The sequence below is a fragment of the Oncorhynchus gorbuscha genome, linkage group LG14 (genome assembly GCF_021184085.1).
Source record: "Oncorhynchus gorbuscha isolate QuinsamMale2020 ecotype Even-year linkage group LG14, OgorEven_v1.0, whole genome shotgun sequence".
NCBI classification, from domain to species: Eukaryota; Metazoa; Chordata; class Actinopteri; order Salmoniformes; family Salmonidae; genus Oncorhynchus; species Oncorhynchus gorbuscha.
The window spans coordinates 40,361,224-40,380,742 of record NC_060186.1 but is presented as its reverse complement, the minus strand read 5'-3'; the positions used below and the strand labels follow the sequence as shown (position 1 = coordinate 40,380,742).

The following is a 19,519-nucleotide window of genomic DNA, read 5'->3' as shown; positions in this document are numbered from 1 at the left end:
ACACCTGCCGTCATTGCTTTGCACAAAAAGGGCTTCAGAGGCAAGGATATTGGACCTAAATCAACCATTTATCAGATCATCAAGAACTTTGGGTGGTTCAAAGGCTTCAGGGCACCCAAGAAAGTCCAGCAAAAGCCAGGACCATCTCCTAAAGTTGATCGGGGCACCACCAGTACAGAGCTTGCTCAGGAATGGCAGCAGGCAGATGTGAGTGGATCTGCACGCACAGTGAGGCGAAGACCTTTGGAGGATGGCCTGGTGTCAAGAAGGGCAGCAAAGATCCACTTCTCTCCAGGAAAAACATCAGGGACAGACTGATATTCTGAAAAAAGTACAGGGATTGGACTGCTGAGGACTGGGGTAAAGTCATTTTCCCTGAAGAATCCCCTTTCCGATTGTTTGGTGCATCCGGAAAAGAGCTTGTCTGGAGAAGACAAGATGAGCGCTACCATCAGTCCTGTGTCATGCCAACAGTAAAGCATCCTGAGACCATTCATGTGTGGGGTTGTTTCTCAACCAGGGGAATGAGCTCACTCACAATGTTGCCTAAGAACACAGCCATGAATAAAGAATGGTACCAACACATCCTCCGAGAGCAACTTCTCCCAACCATCCAGGAACAGTTTGGTGATGAACAATGCCTTTTCCAGCATGATGGAGGACCTTGCCATAAGGCCGAAGTGATAACTAAGTGGCTCGGGGAACAAAACATTGATATTTTGGGTCCATGGCCAGGAAACTCCCCAGACCTTAATCCCATTGAGAACTTGTGGTCAATCCTCAAGAGGCGGGTAGATAAACAAAAACCCACACATTCTGACAAACTCCAAGCATTGATTACGCATGAATGGGCTGCCATCAGTCAGGATGTGGCCCAGAAGTTAATTGACAACATGCCAGGCCGGATTGCAGAGGTCTTGAAAAAGGAGGGTCAACACTGCAAATATTGATTATTTGCATCAACTTCATGTAATTGTCAATAAAAGCCTTTGACACGTATGAAATGCTTGTCATTATACTTCAGTATTCCATAGTAACATCTGACAAAAATATCTAAAGACACTGAAGCAGCAGACTTTGTGAAAATTATATTTGTGTCATTCTCAAAACTTTTGGCCAAGACTGTAGACTAGACATACACACGCACCACACACACAGATGGGCATTCCTGTGCCGTTTCCCAAAAAAAAAACTGTGAATCACTTATATGTTTTGTTCATGTCTTATGATTAACTTGACAAATTAATGTAATACACATTTACTTTATGTCCTGCTAAGTTCAATACATTTTTGAATATTGTTCAATTCCATTTTTAATGTCTAGATTCCATGATTCCATCTACGTTTTCCACAATGCAGATTTAATAGGGCCCTACTCAAGAGAGAACCCAAAATCCCAGGCACGCCTGGAGTGGAGACCCAGGATGGCAGAGCAGATGGCTGGGTTGACTGTACATTGGGTTGGAGGGGATAAGAGATGGAGGTGGAAGAAAACACTGATGATTTGAAGTATTCCGTCTCACCTTGAACCTTCCAACCTGCCGTTTCTCTCAAACTCTTCTGGGCCTCTGAGATATGGAGGCGTGAGATAACACAGAGAGGAAGAAAGACACAGGAGAGAGAAAATCTGATCTTACAGTCCAGTTAAAAAGAGCGGATCAAAAATACTGATACCGAAGGGGGAAAGACTAATTTTAGGAAATGAGAGAGAGGAAAAAAGGAGAGGAAAGACAGTATTGGCAGGAAGGCCGTGTTAAACTGTATCTAGTCCATAAATGAACGCCGCAGCCCGTCTGGTGTTCAACCTTCCCAAGTTCTCTCACGTCACCCCGCTCCTCCGTTCTCTCCACTGGCTTCCAAAGCATCCGCTACAAGACCATGGTGCTTGCCTACGGAGCTGTGAGGGGAACGGCACCTCAGTACCTCCAGGCTCTGATCAGGCCCTACACCCAAACAAGGGCACTGCGTTCATCCACCTCTGGCCTGCTCGCCTCCCTACCACTGAGGAAGTACAGCTCCCGCTCAGCCCAGTCAAAACTGTTCGCTGCCCTGGCCCCCCCAATGGTGGAACAAACTCCCTCACGACGCCAGGACAGCGGAGTCAATCACCACCTTCCGGAGACACCTGAAACCCCACCTCTTTAAGGAATACCTAGGATAGGATAAGTAATCCCTCTCACCCCACCCCCCCCCTAAGTTTTAGATGCACTATTGTTAAGTGACTGTCCCACTGGATGTCATAAGGTGAATGCACCAATTTGGAAGTCGCTCTGGATAAGAGCGTCTGCTAAATGACTTAAATGTAATGTAAATGTAAATGCCCAATGGCACGTCTGGTAGTCGGACATTTCACACCACCAGTATGGGACGTGCAAACAGCAGAGAAGTCCTGTGAGTTGTGATGAAACAAAAGGCTGTGTGTCAGTGCTGAACTTCCTGTCCTCCATATTGCCATGCAGCTCCAGCCAGTTTGATGACCCCTATACATTCGCTTTGGCAATGGGAAGGAAGAACAAAGGTGTGAAGAGAGACTGTTTTGTGGAGGTGTTTGGTTGAGGCGTGCAGGCAGCTGTGTGTGTGTGTTCACAGAAATACTTTACGGCATATTCACACACTCAAGTGCAGATACAGTACGTTCGGAAAGCATTCAGACCGGTTGACTATTTCCACATTTTGTTACGTTAAAGCCTTACTCTGAAATGGATTAAATAGTTGTTTCTCCTCACCATTCTACACACAATACCCCATAATGACAAATCTCCCAAAAATGCTTCCACCCCGACTTTAAAAAATGAAATTTCACATTTACATAAGTATTCAGACCCTTCACTTTGTTGAAGCACCTTTGGCAGCGATTACAACCGCCAGTCTTCTTGGGTATGACGCTACAAGCTTGGCACACCTGTACTGGGGAGTTTCTCCCATTCTTCTCTGCAGATCCTCTCAAGATCTGTCAGGTTGGATGGGGAGCATTGATGCACAGCTATTTTCAGGTCTCTCTCGAGATAATAATAATAATATATGCCATTTAGCAGACGCTTTTATCCAAAGCGACTTACAGTCATGTGTGCATACATTCTACGTATGGGTGGTCCCGGGGATCGAACCCACTACCCTGGCGTTACAAGCGCCATGCTCTACCAACTGAGCTAGAGATGTTCGATCGTGTTCAAGTCTGAGCTCTGGCTGGGCCACTCAAGGAATTTCAGAGACTTGTCCCAAAGCCACTTCTGCGTAGTCTCTGTACTTTGCTCCGTTCATCTTTCCCTCGATCCTGATTAGTCTCTCAGACCCTGCCACTGAAAAACATCCCCACAGCATAATGCTGCCACCACCATGCTTCGCCGTAGCGATGGTGCACGGTTTCTTCCAGACGTAATACCTGGCATTCAGGCCAAAGACTTCAATCTTGGTTTCATCTGGTCAGAGTCCTTTAGATGTCTTTTGGCAAACTCCAAGCAAGCTATCATGTGCCTTTTACTGAGGAGTGGCTTCCGTCTGGTCATTGTACCATAAAGGCCTGATTGGGGGAGTGCTGCAGAGATGGTTGTCCTTCTGCAAGTTTCTCCCATCTCCACAGAGGATCTCTGGAGCAGTGTTAGAGTGAACATCTGGTTCTTGTTCACCTTCCTGACCAAGGCCCTTCTCCCCTGATTGCTCAGTTTGGCCGGGCGGACAGCTCTAGTAAATGTCTTGGTGGTTCCTAACTTCTTCTATTTAAGAATAATGGAAGCCACTGTGTTCTTGGGGACCTTCAATGCTACAGAAATATTTTGGTACCCTTCCCCTGATCTGTGCTGAGACACAATCCTGTCTCGGAGCTCTACAACCATTCCTTTGACTTCATGGCTTGGTTTTAGCTCTGACATGCACTGTCAACTGTGGGACCTTAGACAGGTGTGTGCCTTTCCAAATCATGACCAATCAATTGAATGTACCACAGGCGGACTCCATTCAAGTCGTAGAAACATCTCAAGGATGATCAATGGAGACAGGATGCACCTGAGATAAATTTCGAGTCTCATAGCAAAGGGTCTGAATACTTATGTAAATGAAAGCGCTTTATCATTATGGGGTATTGTGTGTAGATTGAGGAATCCATTTTAGAATAAGGCTGTAATGTAACAAAATGTGGTAAAAGAGGTCTGAATACTTTGAATGCACTGTTACATGTAGACACACACACATTCACGCCAAACCCCCTCACACAGATGCACACAGACACATCTAATTGTCATGCGGCTGGAGAGTGCTGGACCTGGTTGGCTGTGAGATTGAAAAAAAAAACTAAGCGAGACAGGGATTGTTCGATGCTCAGACTGAAGGAACACTATCTCTGGGCTGGATGGAGTTCCCCTGAAAAGAGGCAGAACACGAGAACTGGTGGAGCAACGATTGTGATACTACACCACAGGACCCTATTAATAGAGCTAGATGGTACTGAACTGAAGAGCTTGAAAATACAGCTATAATTCAAGTCCACAATGCTACGCTTCACAGCTAAACCAAAGGCCTGCACTTTTGAGATGCATTGTGCAGGTAATCGACAGTCATCAAGAAGAAAAAAAACTCTGGCAAGAAGGACTTAAAGGCTATTTGGAACAGATTCTAAGTCATACTACTCTGTGTGTCTGTCTGGGACTGAGTCAAGGAGAAATTGAGGGACAAGTTCCTTAGCCAGGTGGATAAGGGCTCAAATCAAGGATAAGTTCCATTGCTGGGCCAGAATAGCTTCCAGGGACACCAACGCGAGGAGAGAGAGGACGATGGGGAGGAATTTATCTATAGTCTGGGGGATTCGGTACCTGAACGCCGTCCTGCAACGAACCACTTCTCAATCATCATCTCGATCGGCAGCCACTTTAAGAGCCCAGTACCCTAAATTACACATTCAAGAAGAAAAATTAAACAGAGCTCTCTGAAATTAAAGATGGTGTCCATTGCGTGAGAGAAAAAAGTACAGGCTAGCCCATTAAATTATTCTCATTAAAGAATGTTGGTTGTCTTCAGTGTGTGTGTGTGTGTGTGTGTGTGTGTGTGTGTGTGTGTGTGTGTGTGTGTGTGTGTGTGTGTGTGTGTGTGTGTGTGTGTGTGTGTGTGTGTGTGTGTGTGTGTGTGTGTGTGTGTGTATATATATATTTATTTATATAGTTGAAGTTGGAAGTTTACATTCACTTAGGTTGGAGTCATTAAAACTCATTTTTCAACCACTCCACACATTTCTTGTTAACAAACTATAGTTTTGTAAAGTCGGTTAGAACATCTACTTCGTGCATGACACAATTAATTTTTCCATCAATTATTTACAGACAGACAATTTCACTTATAACTCACTGTATCACAATTCCAGTGGGTCAGAAGTTAACATACACTAAGTTGACTGTGCCTTTAAACATCTTGGAAAATTCCAGAAAATCTGTCATGGCTTTAGAAGCTTCTGATAGGCTAATTGACATAATTTGAGTCAATTGGAGGTGTACCTGTGGATGTACTTCAAGGCCTATCTTCAAACTCAGTGCCTCTGTGCTTGACATCATGGGAAAACCAAAAGAAAACAGCCAAGGCGGTGGACCTCCACAAGTCTGGTTCATTTCTAATTTCCAAACGCCTGAAGGTACCACGTTCATCTGTACAAACAATAGTATGCAAGTATAAACACCATTGGACCACGCAGCAGTCATACCACTGGAGGCCTACAAACCTAACTCAGTTACACCATCTCTGTCAGGAGGAATGGGCCAAAATTCACTCAACTTATTGTGGGAAGCTTGTGGAAGGCTAAATTTTGACCCATGTTAAACCATTTAAAGGCAATGCTACCAAATACTAATTGAGTGTATGTAAATTTCTGACCCACTGGGAATGTGATGAAAGAAGTAAAAGCTGAAATAAATCATTGTCTCTACTATTATTCTGACATTTTTTCTTTAAAAAAAGTGGTGATCCGAACGGACCTAAAACAGGGAATCTTTTCTTTACAAGGATTAAATGTCAGGAATTGTGAAAAACTGAGTTTAAATGTATGTTGCTAAGGTGTATGATAACTTCCAACTTCAACTGTGTGTGTGTATATATATATATATATATAGTACACACACACACACCTCTTGGGGATGTCATTCGAAAACGTTAACTTTCACTGCTATGCGGATGACACACAGCTGTACATTTCAATGAAACATGGTGAAGCCCCAAAATTGCCCTCGCGAGAAGCATGTGTTTCAGACGTAAGGAAGTGGATGGCTGCAAAGTTCTACTTTTAAACTCGGACAAAACAGAGATGCTTGTTCTAGGTCCCAAGAAACAAAGAGATCTTCTGTTGAATCTGACAATTAATCTTAATGGTTGTACAGTCGTCTCAAATAAAACTGAAGGACCTCGGCGTTACTCTGGACCCTGATCTCTCTTTTGAAGAACATATCAAGACCATTTCAAGGACAGCTTTTTTCCCATCTACGTAACATTGCAAAAATCAGAAACTTTCTGTCCAAAAATGATGCAGAAAAATTAATCCATGCTTTTGTCACTTCTAGGTTAGACTACTGCAATGCTCTATTTTCCGGCTACCCGCATAAAGCACTAAATAAACTTCAGTTAGTGCTAAATACGGCTGCTAGAATCCTGACTAGAACCAAAAAATTTGATCATATTACTCTAGTGCTAGCCTCCCTACACTGGCTTCCTGTCAAGGCAAGGGCTGAATTCAAGGTTTTTCTGCTAACCTACAAAGCACTACATGGGCTTGCTCTTACCTATCTATCTGATTTGGTCCTGCCGTACATACCTACCTACACGTACGCTACGGTCACAAGGCGCAGGCCTCCTAATTGTCCCTAGAATTTCTAAGCAAACAGCTGGAGGCAGGGCTTTCTCCTATAGAGCTCCATTTTTATGGATTGGTCTGCCTACCCATGTAACAGACGCAAACTCGGTCTCAGCCTTTAAGTCTTTACTGAAGACTCATCTCTTCAGTGGGTCATATGATTTGAGTGTAGTCTGGCCCAGGAGTGGGAAGGTGAACGGAAAGGCTCTGGAGCAACGAACCGCCCTTGCTGTCTCTGCCTTGCCGGTTCCCCTCTTTCCACTGGGATTCTCTGCCTCTAACAGGGGGTGAGTCACATCACAATGTGATTTTCTGGATTTCTTTTCTAATTTTGTCTGTCATAGTTGAGGTGTACCTATGATGAAAATTACAGGCCTCTCATCTTTTTAAGTGGGAGAACTTGCACAATTGGTGGCTGACTAAATACTTTTTTGCCCCACTGTATGTATGTATGTGTGTGTGTATATATATATATATATAATACACACACACACACACACACACACATATATATATATAACACACACACACACACACACACACACACACACACACACACACACACACACACACACACACACACACACATACATACATACATACATACATACATACATACATACATACATACATACATACATACATACATACATACATATACACACACACACACACGTGTGTATATGTGTGTATATACCGGTCAAAAGTTTAAGAACACCTACTCATTCAAGGATTTTTCTTTATTTTTACCATTTTACACATTGCAGACCAATAGTGAAGACATAACACACATGGTAATAGCACACAGGGAATCATGTAGTAACCCCACCTTGTCACAACACAACTGATTGGCTCAAATGCATTAGGAAGAAAATAAATTCCACAGATTAACTTTTAAGACGGCACACCGGTTAATTGAAATGCATTCCAGGTGACTACCACGTTGAGAGAATGCCAAGAGTGTGCAAAGTTGTCATCAAGGAAAAGGGTGGCTACTTTTAAGAATCGCAAATGATGATCCCATATGTGTTATTTCATAGTTTGCTGTCTTCATTACTTTTCTACAATGTAGAAAATAGTAAAAATAATGAAAAACCCTTGAATGAGTAGGTGTTCCTAAACTTTTGACCGGAAGTGTTTATACCTCAAATGTACTATACCTCAATTGCAAACAAAAAAATATGTTTTTTTTTGTAAAGATGTATTGCCATAGGGTATAGAACAGACTCTTGGGCCACCCCCGACGTCACTGATCCACAGAGTGTGGTACAAACTTCATACAATTAATAAAAGCCTTGTCGCCAAAAGGAAGGGTTCTTGCCTGAATACCATTACGCTAGATGCTGCCAAACTAGCAATGGCTCCCACCAACCTTTCACCAACTTGTATGTACAGTCATAAATGCATTGTATGGTGCAGAAGTTCTGCAATCATATACACATATGAAAACACGACTAAATAAAGACATACTGTGTTTCATAGAAGAAATTGGTCAGCATTTACATTAGTGATTGTGCACAGACCTGCTCTGTAGAGGACCATGCATGGTTGATTAGTATAGTCTGAGCTCAAAGACCGATAAGAAAGCATATAGGTCTTAGACATGCTAAATTGCGCACCGATTAGGGCTTGAGGAGTCAAGAGGTCAGTCAGTTTCAGGCATTGTATTCAAGCTCTTTGTCCACACAGGGTTAAAAAATGAATTACATAGTTGACCGATTAGTCAAGTGTTTCTGATTAATTGCACACTGAGCCAATTGGCGGGGTCTTCCTACCTTTTGATAAACCTCAATTAAATATTTGTATTAAAAAAAGTAACAACCAGTCAAATTTTGTACAAACAAATCTTTAGTTTAAAAAAAGAAGAAAAAAAATCATGTTTGACGTTTCTGTTTTTGGAGCAGCATAATAAAATCAGTAGATTTTAGGTGTCAACATTACTGTGAGACATCTCTGTCTGAGCCTGGCTGCTAGCCTGGCTGCTAGCATCAGTTACTGGCATATTTCTTTAGTCATCGCACGCAAAAAGGCCCAAAAAAGTCATGAAGACATTCTGTACATGACAGAGCATCGTGACACCAAATATAATTTGGGTTAAAATGTAGAACCAGATTTATTCTGAGGGGAGACTATTCGTCTTACTTTTCAAACGAATTTCAGCCTATGATCATATCTGTCTGGACAGAATAATGAATATTAGCCAAAAAAACTGAAACGATGCCACTATTCATTCTAATTCTGGTACACAAACAAATTGAAAGCCGCATTGATAGATTTTGTCAGTGGGGAAGCTAACATGGACTACAAAGATAAGTGAGAGAAATACATACTGACATTTAGTGTTAAAAGCAGGGCAGGTCTACTACTCAGTTACACTAAATCCAAGTGTACACATGGCAGACCTTTGAGTGAATGATGTAGATGCACTAAGACTAAGGCACTGAAAAACAACTTTCATTTCACTCAGTGAGTCAAAACTACAGTGAGCTCCAAAAATATTGGACAGTGACATATTTTCTGTTGTTTTGGCTTTGTACTCCAGCACTTTGTGACTGGGGTTCATTGCAGACTGTCAGCTTTAATTTGAGGGTATTTTCATCCATATCGGGTGAACCTTTAGAAATTATAGCACTTTTATAAAGTCCCGTCCCATTTTAGGGGACCAAAAGTCTTTTCTCACCAGAGATGTTTTTCCATCACTGTGCGTGATGATGTAGTGCACATACCAATACCGTTTGCAGTTAAATTCCCATGGACCTAATAAAAAATACAGCATGGCGAATTTGGCACGTCAAGTTTTCAAAGAAAAATGTGAACTTAAATGTTAATCATCGTTGAAATGAAATGAATAACAAAAAAACAGGAAATCTCCCCCAAGTGATTTTAATTTTGGAAAGCTGTTCCAAGTATTCCCACCCATAATAGAGACACGTGATCGTATAAGCAAGCTTTGAAAGGATCATGTTTTAGTCAAATATGATCTGTTTTAGGCTTCTTGGTCAATTTGCTGTCTACAAATGAGTTGTAATTATATTCCGGGGCTGCCGACCATCCTCTAAATAAAACATTTAAAATCATCCCGCAGGTGAATGACTTACTTCATCTGGAGTCCAATAAGCTGCAGACATTCCCAATATGGGAGGACCACACACACAACATGTCATCGTGACCCCAGGTTTTCGTCAATATGACGGTTATTATAGAAATGTTTTTAGCATAATCAATTTTACAGACACAAAAAGATCCCACCTTGTCTATCGAATTTTGTTGCCATTTGGAACGTTTACAGATTTTCTTTAGTTCATTTCCATCAGGCCTGTCATGACATTTCTTATCCGACGCACTTTACTGGCATAAAAAGGTTGGATGGAAACCTAGTTACTTTTGGAACTTTATATGATTGGGCGATATAGACAAAATCCATATCACAATTTATCACATTTTATCGAGTCTAATCATCACGATGAAGATGTGAAGGATGATATTATATCCACCTAAATTAGACAGACTTGAGTATGAAATAGGGTATGGATTCATTCCTCAAACCCACGGTGCCGAACACTGTGTACAGTGGGACGTTTGAAATTTTTCGGGGATACCATTGGCGGCTTTGGCTTACCTGCGTGTGAGCTTGGAGGTGAGCTTGGTGAAGAGGTTGGAGGAGCCGCGGCTGCGGGACTGCGAGAGGGGTGTGGCGTCATGCGAGAGCGTGGGCGAAGCAGGCGGCCCGTTGTAGGTGGCAGTGCGGCGCTCCCGCAGCTGGCCGCCGTGGAAGGTGCTGCGGCTGGCCGTGCCACGGGGGAAGGGAACCCGGTCGGGGGGCGTGGCGCTGCCAGGGTTCCGTTGACTGGAAGTCGCTGTTGTGCTGGGGAGGAAACCGGGTTCATGTTCATAACAGGGGGTACCATCACAGCAGATGTTTGGTTAGTTATGACTTTATCAACCACATCATGTGAACACTTGGTTTTATTGTTTAGTTGACTAAAGAGTTAAAGGGAAACTAAAACAGAACCTTCAGGACATTCAAGCCAATGAAAAAGAGGTTGCTTATGTTTGCTACATTAGGGATGGTTTGTTTATCAGGTGAGATTTGGCTGGCACTACTTCGGACCAAATACACTTGGGTATGTTAGAGGAAAGAGACCAGAGCAGGAGGCAATCCTTCTACGTATTAAACACACAAATGGACCTTTTAAAAGAGATCCTCAGCCATTGGAGGTGGTGTTTTGGGGGTGAAGCTAACGGAATGAGAAGTGAGCAAAAGTGTGGGATGAGTGTTCGGGAGGGAAAGGGTACGATTGGTCAGAAACTAATTCGGTGGGAGGTCAGACGGCGTTAGAGAGAGTTAGAAAGTGTGGACAGGGGGGGGGGGGACGAGGTTAGAGAGAAAAGCAGACAGATCAAATGAGACCCCCTAGTCAAACCCCTGGGAGTTGGGGTGGGAACTGTGTAGCTCAGTTGGTAGAGCATGGCGCTTGTAACGCCAGGGTAGTGGGTTCGATCCCCGGGACCACCCACACGTAGAATGTATGCACACATGACTGTAAGTCGCTTTGGATAAAAGCGTCTGCTAAATGGCATATATTATTATCATATATATATATATATTAAGCCTCTCACTTAGGCCTGAAGTCAACGCCGTCGGTAGGTGGCAGCGTTTGGCGGCATGTGTGGCCCGAAGCCGACAAGGCCTTCTGGTGGCGCAGGTGGACTGAAGCCGAGGAGGGGGTGAGGGCCTTGGAGTAGGCAGAGAGGCTTGTGGTGCAGGCCGCCGACATTTCACTCATGCTGCCCCCAAGAGGACAGGAGTCGAAGTGGGGCGAAAAAGGCCACAGGGCCAGAGCAGAAAACGTGGATTTAAATAAAGCATTGAGGGCATAAAAAGAGTCAAACTTCATAAGCCAGAGGTAAAGGACAGAAAAGGCTCAATTGAATGAATGTAGTGGAACAGCAGAGTAGTATAGCTAGTTAGACAAGCACAAGTTTAAGGGAGCTTATTCTGCAGTGGTGACTGCGTGTCTATTGGGTTGCACTGGTAAAAGGGTGTGGATTGTCGATTGGATAGGAGTGTGTCGCCCTCAGTCCGATACATATCGGTTTTATTTATAATTGAGGGGAATTGGAGCAGTGTATAGCAATGTTGCATTGCACTCATTTTATTTGTGAATGTGTGAATACCTCATTCGCAACATGAATGACGCATTCAAAAAGTAATCTTGTTGATCAATCTGAGCACTCAACATTAATTGCTATGGTAACACAAGGAATCTCGGAAAACAAAATGTGCGTTTCTTAGTAGACAAACCCAGGTCCATCCCTGTTTTACTCAATTTCTTCCATTTGGTGCCTAATGAACAGCAGAGATGAAAGGCTGTGACCCCTGCTAACCGACGGCGGTCAAATGACAGTCAGAAACCAATAGAGGACAAGCTTACGTCTAAGTTTTAAACCCTCTTGGAACCATGAGGAGAAGTTCAAACATAACTTCCAAGCACTTTTGTCCTCAAGACTCTCTTGGAATAGTCCATTTTAAACTTGACCAGGCTCGTATAGTTGTAATCAGAACACTTCATCAAGCAGGCCAAAAGTGTTTTATCCAACGCCACATATGGACTACTTAAAAATACATGATAAGACAGTCCTTTCAAAGTAGCAGTCTTGGGTAATATACACTTTGGCTTTTCTTCAGCTTGACATTTACAGGCCCCAATGTATCCTTCTGTTGTACCTAACCTAACCTAACCCCCCCTAGTGTTACAGAGAAAACACGATGTTCGTGCGTGTGATAATGATGAATAGGGCCTTCCGGCACCTCTATTGAAACAACAACCCCCCTTCAGACACAGCGTTTAACTAGAACACCATATTCAAGGCCAGCATGAATTTGGAACAGGGTGGTGTACGGAGCTGCCGCGGGCATAATGTTTCTTCCAATAGTGTGGAAAGAGATGTGTGTGAAAATGAGTGTCTTTGTTCATGAGACAAAGACAACAAATGTGAGAGAGTGCGAGCGTGCATGCATTTGTGTGTGTGTGTGAGAGTGCGTGCATTCGTGGGAGTGTGTGAGAGAGAGTGAATGCGTAAGAGAGCGTGCGTGTGAGTAGCCTAGCAGCTAAGAGCGTTGGGCCAGTAAAAGTAACATAATTAAAGAGCAGCAGTAAAATAACAATAGCAAGGCAACAGGAGGTACCGGTACAGAGTCAATGTGCGGGGGCACAGGTTAGTCCAGGTAATTGAGGTAATAGGTAGAGTTATTAAAGTGACTATGCAAAGATAATAAACAGTGAGTAGCAGCAGCGTAAAAGAGGGGGAGGGGCAATGCAAATAGTCTGGGTAGCCATTTGATTAGATGTTCAGGCGTCTTATGGCTTGGGGGTAAAAGCTGTTTAGAAGCCTCTTGGACCTAGACTAGGCGCTCCGGTACCGCTTGCCATGCGGTAGCAGAGAGAACAGTCTATGACTAGGGTGGCTGGAGTCAATTTTGTGACAATTTTCAGGGCACTCCTCTACTCTCCTGGATAGCAGGAAGCTTGGCCCCAGTGATGTACTGGACCATACGCACTATCATCTGTAGTGCCTTCCGATCGGAAGCCGAGCAGTTGCCATACCAGGCAGTGATGCAACCAGTCAGGATGCTCTCGATGGTGCAGCTGTAAAACCTTTTGAGGATCTGAGGACCCATGTCAAATATTTTAAGTCTCCTGAGGGGGAATAAGTTTTGTCGTGCCCTCTTCACGACTGTCTTGCTGTGCTTGGACCATGTTAGTTTGTTGCTGATGTGGACACCAAGGAACTTGAAGCTCTCAACCTGCTCCACTACAGCCCCATCAATGAGAATGGGGGCGTGCTCGGTCCTCCTTTTCCTGTAGTCCACAATCATCTCCTTTGTCTTGATCACGTTGAGGGGGCGGTTGTTGTCCTGGCACCACATGGCCAGGTCTCTGACCTCCTTCCTACAGGCTGTCTAGTTGTTGTCAGTGATCACACCTACCACTGTTGTGTCACCGGAAAACTTAATGGTGGTGTTGGAGTTGTGCATGGCCGTGCAGTCATGAGTGAACAGGGAGTATAGGAGGGGACTGAGCACGCACCCGAGGGGCCCCTGTGTTGAGGATCAGCGTGGTGGATGTGTTGTTACCTACCCTTACCATCTGGGGGCAGCCCGTCAGGAAGTCCAGGATCCAGTTGCAGAGGGAGGTGTATAGTCCCAGGGTCCTTAGCTTATTAATGAGCTATGTGGGCACTGTGGTGAGCTGTATGAATAGCATTCTCACATAGGTGTTCCTTTTGTCCAGGTGGGAAAGGGCAGTGTGGAGTGCAATTGAGATTGCATCATCTGTGGATCTGTTGGAGCGGTATGCAAATTGGAGTGGGTCTAGGGTTTCTGGGATAATGGTGTTGATGTGAGCCATGACCAGCCTTTCAAAGTACTTCATGGCTGCAGACGTGAGTGCTACGGGTCGGTAGTCATTTAGGCAGGTTACTTTAGTGTTCTTGGGCACAGGGACTACGGTTGTCTGCTTAAAACATGTTGGTATTACAGACTCAGACAGGGAAAGATTGAACATGTCAGTGAAGACACTTGCCAGTTGGTCAGCACATGCTCAGAGTACACGTCCTGGTAATCCGTCTGGCCCTGCAGCCTTGTGAATGTTGACCTGTTTAAAGGTCTTACTCACATTGACTGCGGAGAGCGTGTTCACACAATCGTCCAGAACAGCTGATGCTATCATTGCATTTTTCAGTGTTACTTGCCTCAAAGCGAGAACTAATTTTGCTCGTCTTACTGGGCAGCTCTCGGCTGTGCTTCTCTACGTAGTCTGTAATAGTTTGCAAGCCCTGCTACATCCGACGAGCGTCAGAGCCGGTGTAGTACGTTTCGATCTTAGTCCTGTATTGACGCTCTGCCTATTTGATGGTTCATCGGAGGGAATAGCGGGATTTCTTATAAGCTCCTTGAAAGCGGCAGCTCTACCTTTTAGCTCAATGCGGATGTTGCCTGTAATCCAGGCATGTATGTACATGTACAGTACATACATGTACCGTCACTGTGTGGATGACGTCATCGATGCACTTGTGGAGGAAGCCAGTGACTGATGTGGTGTACTCCTCAATGCCATCGGAAGAGTCCCAGAACATATTACAGTCTGTGCTAGCAAAACAGTCCTGTAGTTTAGCATCTGCTTCATCTGACCACTTTTTTGGTGACCACTGGTGCTTCCTGCTTTAATTAGTGCTTGTAAGCCGGAATCAGGAGGATATAATTATGGTCAGATTTGCCAAATGGGGGGCGAGGGAGAGCTTTGTACGAGTCTCTGTGCGTGGAGTAAAGGTGATCTATAATTTTTTTCCCTGTGGTTGCACAATTGACATGCTGTTAGAAATGAGGTAAAAACGGATTTACTAAGTTTCCCTGCATTAAAGTCCCCGGCCACAAGGAGTGCCACCTCTGGATGAGCGTTTTCCGGTTTGCTTACGACGGAATTTATGATTATTTGTTGTCCGGACCTCTGGCAGTCTCTATGGGGGTGCCACAGGGTTCAATTCTCGGGCCGACTCTCTTCTCTATATACATCAATGATGTCGCTCTTGCTGCTGGTGATTCTCTAATCCACCTCTATGCAGATGACACCATTCTGTATACTTCTGGCCCTTCTTTGGCCACTGTGTTAACAAATCTCCAGACGAGCTTCAATGCCATACAACTCTCCTTCCGTGGCCTTCAACTGCTCATAAACGCAAATAAAACTAAATGCATGCTATTCAACCGATCCTTGCCCGCACCTGCCCGCCCATCCAGCATCACTACTCTGGACGGTTCTGACTTAGAATACGTGGATAACTACAAATACCTAGGTGTCTGGCTAAACTGTAAACTCTCCTTCCAGACTCACATTAAGCATCGCCAATCAAAAATTCAATCTAGAATCGGCTTCCTATTTCGCAACAAAGCTTCCTTCACTCATGCTGCCAAACATACCCTCGTAAAACTGACCATCCTACCGATCCTTTACTTCAGCGATGTCATCTATAAAATAGCCTCCAACACTCTACTCAGCAAACTGGATGTAGTCTATCACAGTGCAATCCATTTTGTCACCAAAGCCCCATATACTACCCACCACTGCGACCTGTACGCTCTCGTTGGCTGGCCCTCGCTTCATACTCGTCGCCAAACCCACTGGCTACAGGTTATCTAAGAGTCTCTGCTAGGTAAAGCCCCACCCTATCTCAGCTCGCTGGTCACCATAGCAGCACCCACTCATAGCACACGCTCCAGCAGGTATCTCTCACTGGTCACCCCCAAAGCTTTTTTTGCACCACAGTATCTCTACTTGCACATCCATCTTTTGCATATCTACCATTCCAGTGTTTAATTGCAATATTTTAATTACTTCGCCACCATGGCCTATTTATTGCCTTAACTCCCTTATTTGACCTTATTTGCACTCACTGTATATAGACTTTGTTTTCTTTTTTCAACTGTATTATTGACTGTATGTTTTGTTCATTCCATGTGTAACTCTGTGTTGTTGTACGTGTCGAACTGCTATGCTTTATCTTGGCCAGGGCGCAGTTGCAAATGAGAACTTGTTCTCAACTAGCTTACCTGGTTAAATAAATTTAAAAAAAAATATATATATAAATAAATTGAGAGAGGTCTCAGTGCCAGCATCGGTTTGTGGTGGTAAATAGACAGCTATGAAAAATCCAGATGAAAACTCTCTAGGTAGATAGTGTGGTCTACAGTTTATCATGAGATACTCTACCTCAGGTGAGCAAAATATCGAGACTTCCTTAGATATCGTGCACCAGCTGTTTACAAATATACATAGACTCCCACCCCTTGTCATATCAGAGGTTCTATCCTGCCGGTACATTGTATAACCCGCCAGCTTATGTTATTCATGTCGTAATTCAGCCACAACTCAGTGAAACGTAAGATATTTCAGTTTTTAATGTCATGGTGGTAGGATATATGTGCTTTTAGTTCGTCCATTTTATTATCGAGCGATTGTACGTTGGCCAATAGTACCGATGGCAAAGGCAGATTAGCCACTCGTCGCCTGTTCCTCACAAGGCACCCCTATCTCCTTCCGCAAAATCTCTGTCTCTTTCTCCTGCGAATGATGGGGATGAGGGCCTGTTCGGGTGTCTTGGAAAATCCCTCTCGTCCGACTCATTAAAGAAGAATTCTTCATCCATTTCGAGGTGAGTAATCGCTGTTCTGGTATCCAGAAGCTCTTTTCGGGCATAACAGACAGTGGCATAAATATTATGCACAAAATAAGTTACAAATAACACGAAAAAACAAACAAATAGCACATTTGGTTAAGAGCCAATAAACCAGCAGCCATCCCCTCCAGTGCCATTTTATAATCCCTGAGCCGACTAGGTGAAGAATCTCTCAATATGTCTTTGAGCAAAGCGCTTAATTGCTCCTGTAAGTCAGTCTGGATAAGAGTGTCTGCTAAATGACTAGAACGTTTTTTTTTAAACGTGTGTGTATGCATGTATCTGGGTCTGTGTGCCTGTATTTAGGGGGCCAGGAGGGACAACAGGACAGAGCTTTGGCCCCTCTCACCTGTTCTCTTTTCCATTCTGGATGACAGCGGAGTGGCGGTCCGAGGCATTCCTGTCACTACACACATACGTGTTCCTCCTCGTCATGCCCCCTGACATTGAGTTAGCCTGGAGGGAGAGAGCGAGAGGGTTATGAAAAGAGAGAAAGAGGATAAGGGTGAGAGAGTGAAAGAAAGAGGAATTTTCATTTTATTTTTTAAACACAATCCATTTACACTGTCGTGCTTTTTGTCAGTTCTTTCACTTTGCACGCCAATAAAGTTTCTTCAATTGAATTGATCGAGGGGGAGGAAGGAAGCTGAGACAGATGGTGACAGACAGAAAGAGATACGGAAATAATGAAAGGTCAAACAGAAGAAAGAAAGTCATGCAGACCACAACACACTAGCTCAGAGCAGTAGAAGAATTATGGAGAGGAAAATAGACAATCGAAGGAAAACAAGAGGAGATACTGTACTAATGAGGACCAGTACAAATGCTGTAAACATTCTCTCTCTCTTTTTCCAACATTGACATCACCCTGTGAGCGAGAATGACCGTGCGTTAATGTCTGCGTAATTGTGGTTGGTGTGTGAACCTGTGTGTATATACACTATACAGTGTATATACAGACATATTCAGACCCCTTCACTTTTTTCACATTTTGTTACATTACAGCCTTATTCCAACATTGATATAAAACATGTTTAATGATCATCAATCTACACACAATACCCCATAATGACGAAGAAAAAACAGGTTTAGAAATGCAAATAAAAATTTAAATATCACATTTACTTAAGTAATCAGACCCTTTACTCAGTACTTTGTTGAAGCACCTTTGGCAGCGATTACAGCCTCGAGTCTTCTTGGGTATGACGCTACAACTTTGGCACACCTGTATTTGGGGAGTTTATCCCATTCTTCTCTGCAGATCCTCTCAAGCTCGGTCGGGTTGGATGGGAAGCATCGCTGCACAGCTATTTTCAGGTTTCTCCAGAGATGTTCGATCGGGTTCATGTCCGGGCTCTGGCTGGGCCACTCAAGAACATTTAGAGACTGGTCACGAAGCCACTCCTGCGTTGTCTTGGCTGTGTGCTTAGGGTCATTGTCCTGTTGGAAGGTGAACCTAGCCCCAGAGGTCCTCAGCGCTCTGGAGCAGGTTTTCATCAAGGATCTCGCTGTACTTTGCTCCGTTCATCTTTCCTTTGATCCTGACTAATCTCCCAGTCCCTGCCGCTGAAAAACATCCCCACAGCATGATGCTGCCACCACCATGCTTCACCGTAGAGATGGTACCAGGTTTCTTTCAAATGTGACGCTAGGCATTCAGGCCAAAAAGTTCAATATTGGTTTCATCAGACCAGAGAATCTTGTTTCTCTTCATCTGTGAGTCCTTTAGGTTCCTTTTGGCAAACTACAAGTGAGCTGTCGTCCCTTTTACTGAGGAGTGGCTTCCGTCTAGCCACTCTACCATGAAGGCCAGATTGGTAAAGTGCTGCAGAGATGGTTGTCCTTCTAGAAGGTTCTCCCATCTCCACAAAGGAACTCTGGAGTTCTGTCAGAGTGACCATTGGGTTCGTGGTCATCTCCCTGACCAAGGCCCTTCTCCCCCGATTGCTAAGTTTGGCCGGGCGGCCAGCTCTAGGAAGAGTCTTGGTGGTTCCAAACTTCTTCCATTTAAGAATGATGGAGGCCACTGTGTTCTTGGGGACCTTCAATGCTGTGGAAATGTTTTGGTACCCTTCCCCAGATCTGTGCCTTGAAACAATCCTGTCTCGGAGCTCTGCGGACAATTCCTTCGACCTCATGACTTGGTTTTTGCTCTGACATGCACTGTCAACTGTGGGACCTTATATAGAGAGGTGTGTGCCTTTCCAAATCATGTCCAATCAATTGAATTTATCACAGGTGGACTCCAATCAAGTTATAGAAACATTTCAAGGATGATCAATGGAAACAGGATGCACCTGAGATACATTTTGAGTCTCATAGCAAAGGCTCTGAATACTTACAGTGGGGCAAAAAAGTCAGCCACTAATTGTGCAAGTTCTCCCACTTAAAAAGATGAGAGAGGCCTATAATTGTCATCATAGGTACACTTCAGCTATGACAGACAAAATGAGAGAAAAA

The 19,519-nt window shown here is 44.0% G+C and overlaps 1 non-coding gene and 1 pseudogene across 1 annotated transcript; one reads left to right on the top strand and one right to left on the bottom strand.

Moving 5' to 3' along the window:
- LOC123994934 overlaps positions 1–19,519 on the bottom strand; it is a 144,416-nt pseudogene that overhangs the window by 8,724 nt on the left and 116,173 nt on the right.
- trnat-ugu lies at positions 11,262–11,342 on the top strand. Its single transcript has one exon. It is a non-coding gene; the product is annotated as a tRNA-Thr (tRNA).